This window comes from Mustela nigripes, chromosome X (assembly GCF_022355385.1).
Source record: "Mustela nigripes isolate SB6536 chromosome X, MUSNIG.SB6536, whole genome shotgun sequence".
NCBI lineage: Eukaryota > Metazoa > Chordata > Mammalia > Carnivora > Mustelidae > Mustela > Mustela nigripes.
Window position 1 is genome coordinate 103,227,831 of NC_081575.1, and position 6,077 is coordinate 103,233,907.

Below are 6,077 nucleotides of genomic sequence, written 5' to 3' on the forward strand. Positions count from 1 at the left end.
GAGTCACCCACATGACTGCGTGTAATTATACACTGTTCATTTTCATTGTTATGTAGTATTCCATTGTGAGGATAGATGATAGATAGATAGAATGAATATAAATATATATACGTCTATATATCTATTTGTCAAGATAAATATATATCTCACTGTATCGGTTTCTTTTAGAAATTTGAATGGTCTCAGTTTGGGGCTAATACAAGTAGTAATGTAAGTTCTAATGTATATCTTTTGGTGAATATATAAGTATATAATTAGAAATGAAATTGCTAGGTCATATATCCTTATTAATTTGTAAATATGTTTTCAAAATGGAAAAATGGGGGAAAAACCCAAGCAATTAAAAAAAAAATCACTTAAAAGCTCACCATTAAAAAAAAACAAAAACAAAAAACCAAAGTAAAAATTTAACGGGACTTAACTCTAACCTATTTCTCACCCCATGCCAGACAACCACATTTAGCAATGTGATATGACTCATCCAGACTTTTTCTGTGCTACTCAGAATTTAAAAAGGCAGAACAACCATTAAAAGTGACAGCCAGGAGTGAAACTGTACCAAGTGTTGAGTGAGAATGTTAATTCACATTTCAAAAATACCTCATCACCAAAGTATAGGCAATATTTCTGACCACATCATAGTAATTGAACTGAGAATCACAGATCCGTAAGATTGGAAGCCTATTGCTATCTTCACCAGCAGATAGCCAACAGCTCAAGAAACGAGTTTACTGACATTTTAAGGTGCTTTCAATGAGCTCATAATTTGAATTGCATTCAACTGTGATCTCTGACAGCTATAGCAAAGTTTTACAGTTTTATGGGTCTTTATCATACAAACATCTAAATGAAAGTACTTCTGGTTCAAATTCTAGCAAACACACAACACAAGAAAAAAATAAGCAAATTCATCATCTTTAATTCTCTGTGTGCATCCATATTCAGTGTTTTGTTAAAAAAATATTTAAATACCAATATTCAGAACTACCTCTTTATACAAACAAATACATATATTTTCACAGCGAGAACACTGAAAGAAAAAAAAAAGACTTTCTTTTCCGATAGACAATTAAATATTTTGCAATACTCCTACCACTTTAAAAGCACAATGGCCTCATCATTCTCATTCCGGTTTCTTGCTTATAGAAAAAGCAGTTCTGTGTTCTCTCACTATTTAAATCTCAATTAAAAACAATGGCTCTTCTTTGAACCTCACTTAGGTCTCTTATTCCTTTCTACTCTTCTTTTCCTCTATGTTGAAATTTCCTGAAGCTTTCAAAATATTAAAAGAAAAGAGATGGTATTATCTTCCTTTTTAATTTTGACTAAACTGCAGATATTTTGAAACATTTTTGTGCTTTTAGATAAATCACTGCATTGTACAAATGGTAAATTCCTCCAAAGAACCCTTAGAAGTGTCTTAGTGTCTAAGGTAAGCTCCCCCATCTCTTTCTCCTGAAGTTACCTGCACATGCAAATTTTATTTTAAAATAAAACTGATATCTGAGAGTTTTAAGAACAATTCCCATTGAAGCCTAACTGAACAGTATTTTTAAGAAAAGTACCTTTTCCTTTGTATCCAAAATTTATTGAGTGCTTACATATGCCACATCCTAAACCAAGGGCTTTATATCTATAATTTAATTTAATCCTCATTCCCCCGCCCAAAAGGAAGGAAAGCTATAAGATAGATACCACTACCATTGTGGTTGACACTCCTGTTTAATAAATAAGGAAAATAGGGAATAGTGCAGTTAAGTAACTTTCCTAAGACCACACACTATCGAAGACTGGGGCCAGGATCGGATCCCATGCAGAGTGACAACAAAGGTCACCACCAAACCTTGTAGTGTCCTGATTCATACATATGTCCATATATTCAAAGTACTTCTAATTTATTCATTGCTGCCACACAGAACTTGGAAAACCAGTAAGAAATAGCTTCAACGCCCAGGATCTAGAATGATTATTTTTATAAAACTCCAACATCCCCAGAGACTGGTTTGTCAAAGAACCAAGATGACCCATTGACACCAACATCTTGAGAATGATGGCCCCTATAGAGGATTCAGAAAGAAGATGGGACAAGTCAGGCACTCCAAGTCCAAGAAAAAGATCACAACTTGCAGATGTGCAGTACTTAGAGGGGAAGACTCAGGGAAAGCAGGTACAGAAAAGTTAGGAATTAGAGCACGGGAAGCAAAGGAAAGAACAGATCATCAGTACGTAATGCTCAGAAAGGATACTTGCTAAGCTACTACAAGAGGCCTACACTTCCTACTCAACCCCCAAGAGCTAATGCTCAATAAGCCTGCCTCAACACTGCTGGGTAGTAATCACATACTTGTGATATGTAGGGGCAGGAAGCCAACCCCGTTAGGGAAGAAGTCTTCCTAATGCCAGACTGGACGGGAGTCCTGGAAAACAGATGGGACAAATCAAACACTGTGACACACGTGAAATGGGGGGAAGATGCAAATGCAGGTATCAGAGCCACTCCAGGGAGACTTCCCCTACTTACCAGTTTGACCTTGGGCCAGCCCTGAGCAATACTCCGTATTAGTGGGAGTTCCTCAAGTTTAGGGATGCATCTGTGTAAAGAACTTGGCCATCTCCTCCTCCACTGCCTTCTCCCTCTCCTTTCCAATCAGAAATCAGTATAGTAAGATCCATAAAGAGGCCTACCGGTTGAGAGGCTGAATTCTCCAGTGAGTCTAGAAGAGCTATGGCAGGGTGGAAGAGGACTAGGACACGGAAAAGAGATGTGTTCACTGAGCAAATGGGGTCTATTCAGACCAGCAGATCACAGTGTCCAAGCTGTACAACATTCTAGGACAAACGAGTTCCTAACTGTGGGCCTTGGTTTTCTTACTTAGAAAAAAAAAAGAAAAGTATCACAATGCCTTTTTCACAGGGTTTTGAGAAATTTAAATAAGACATGGGACAGTGTTTGTCTTATTTCAGGTACTCAGAGATGTCAGCCTACTCCGGCTCCCCCTCCTAGAAGAACTATTCAAATGTTTATGCCTGTCTTCAGGCCTAATTTACTTCCTTGTATGCCTTACACTTATTTCTACACGCTTCTTATCTCCTGCGCTAGTGTGCAAGCTTACTGAAAGTAGACTATACGCCCTACTCATGAGTATCTTTCTTAGCTGGCATTTAGTAAGTGTTTCTTTGGATGGGTAAGTTTAATAACAGAAGAGAGCACTAAAACACAATGGAGCCTATAATAATCAGGCAAGTGAAGACGAGGAATGGAGTTGTTCAAGGCAGGCAATATCTGGACATTTCAACCAGTGGAAAAAAGAGTCAGAAAAGCCCTCACAGTGATGGAGGAGCCCATGGATTATGTTCATGGGAACTAGGCAAGATGCTAGAGTGGGACACTAGACTGGGTTTAAGTTTATGACCTGAGAATAATCGAACAAGTAAACATCAAATTACTGGGGGAAATGGGAGGAAATAAGTGAACATAGACATAATTTCCATGTTAATAAAAATAAATACTTCTTAGAAGCAATGTCTATAGTTCTGGAGTTAGTGAATACTTGGTCTGAATCCTTGGTCAGTTATTAGTTGGTTAAGTGTGGGCAAATTACATAATTTCTCATGTATAATATATGCAGAAAAATAGTACCTACTTCAGGGGGATAATGAGGGATTCAATAAGACAATTTATGCTAAAACACTTAGCCCAGAGGTGGCAATATAAGTGCCCAACAAATGTCAGCTTTAACAATAGTACTTACCATTATTGCTTTTATTTTACAAATGAAAAATACAGAATCTCTGGGAAGTAATTTTCCCAAGGTCACATAGCTAGTAAGTGTTGGAACCTGGAATTAAGCCCAGGTTGGACAGTGAGCAAAGCCCATACTGTTTCTACCATATTGTGTCAGACTTACAATAGAAGCTTGGGGCTTGGACACATGAACAAAACAAAAGAATAATTCTTAGAAGGGCAGAGTTGGCACAGGACTGACCTTCTCAGCGACGTGTCTTCTTTTGAACTGCTCTGGCCTGACATAAGGATTGGTCTCATAGTCAGCGTAAGGAAGGCTTCAACCTGAGGTCTCCTCCGGTCCTGGACCCAACCATGAGGGCTGGAAAGGGGTAAAGACAGGGAGTCAGCCTTGTCACTTCAATCTTCCTTCAGTGTTCCTGATAATTGGGAAACCTATCAGTCAGAACAATATTAACATAAGTGGTGAATATTTATTGTGAAGAGGTGAAATTCTGTAGTGAATAAGAGTATGGTCCTTCTACTAATACAGACATGGTTTCAAGTTCTGGATCTTGAACTCACTTATTAACTCAAACTTTGGGTGAGTTATTTAACATCTTTAGGGTTCAGTTTCCTTACCTGTAAAATGGCAAAATTAAGTAAGGACCACATAAGTTACCTCTGAAAGTTAGATGTAATTGTATACATATTGTACTTTCAGTAAATGGTAGCTATTTTGGACACATTACTGGTGCCCATCCATAACTGGTTCCCCTCTCCCCTGACTCATGGAAGGCTGACTTTGTAGCCATCTTGGGATGGGCACGGCTATAGGAAGAACTCCAGCCAGTCAAATGCAAACCGAAGTGACCTGAGTAACTTAGTGAGAGTAAGAGTGAAAAACACCCTGTCGGGCCTCCCAGCTCTCTCTTTCCCTGCTGTGGCAAGCCCAGAAGACCAGCTGAGTCAGCATTATGACAATTTCATGCCTCTTTCCAAGCCTGGGTCTCTTAGTAACCATGTGGCACTGGGTTCCTCCTTGCCCTATTTCAGATACATACTTTCAGTAAGAAATAAATACTGCAATACCACTGAGATTCAGCCCTAGGAGACCCAAATCTATCCTAATACAGGTATTACCATCATCATCCATTACCATGGTACAGGTCATTACCATTTCCTTGGTATCCATCATTGTACTTAGCATATTTTATGTTATAAACTTTGCTCTATTTATATTTTACAACCTACTGAGTGTCAATTAAACTAAGTGTAGTTTGGTAAATACTAAGTATTTAAAAATATTTTATCACCTTGAACTCTCTAAATCATGGAACAGTGAAATTCCACGTAATGGACAATTCAAGAGATGAGAGTTAATCAAATACACCTGGTTGTAGCTTTTTTCTGCCCACTCCTCCCTATCCCCCCCCCCCCCCCCCACGAATGCTGCACCACGACTGCTCAGAGCTCCCGGCTCTGCTAAGCTAGCACCATCACCCTTTTTCTCCAGCCACCACCACGATCACCTCCTGGGACTTCCTCCATTAGGATGAGATGTTGTCCACCATCTACAAGATCTGGGAGATGACACAGGGGCTGTGCCTGGAGGTGGAGGGGAGGATGGTCAGGAGGACAGAGGGCAACACTGATGACTTGCTCATTGGTGGAAACGTCTCCACACGAGGCCCCGAGGGTGAAGGTACAGAAAGCCCAGTCACCGCTGGTGGTGATACTGTCCTGAACCATCACTTACGGAAACAAGCTGCACCAAAGAAGCCTACAAGAAGCATATCAAAGATTACATCAAATCAGTCAAAGGCAAACTTGAAGAACAGCAGCCAGAAAGAGTAAAACCTTTTATGACAGGGGCTGCAGAACACATCAAGCACATCCTTGCTAACTGCAAAAACTACCAGTTCTTTCCTGATGAAAACATGGACCGAGAGGGCATGGTTGCTCTGCAGGGCTATTCTGAGGATGGCAGGACCCCACAAAGGATGTTCTTTAAGGATGGTGTGGAAATGGAAAAATGTTAATGAATTTGGCTCTGACTTTGGATGTATCACCTGTTGTCATTGCTGACTCCTGCTCTTCATCCATATGACACCAAGACTTAGACGAATAAAACTGATGTCATCTTGAGCTCTTCATTTATTTTGACTTTGATTTATCTGGCGTGGAGGCATTGTTAAGGAAGAAAAAAAAAAAATGTCCCAGAGGTTGTCTAAAATAAGAATGCATTTAAGTTCAAAAACACACACAAATGCACCAGGTTGTAAAATAATCTCTAAGAAGGCTACAAAATGTACATATGGCAAAAACTCAAATTCTCAAATGGAATAAATTT

The 6,077-nt window shown here is 39.4% G+C and overlaps 1 pseudogene; it reads left to right on the forward strand.

The window, feature by feature from the left end:
- The first annotated feature begins 5,284 nt into the window (after positions 1-5,284).
- LOC132007429 (translationally-controlled tumor protein-like) lies at positions 5,285-5,766 on the forward strand (annotated as a pseudogene).
- Positions 5,767-6,077: the final 311 nt, after the last annotated feature.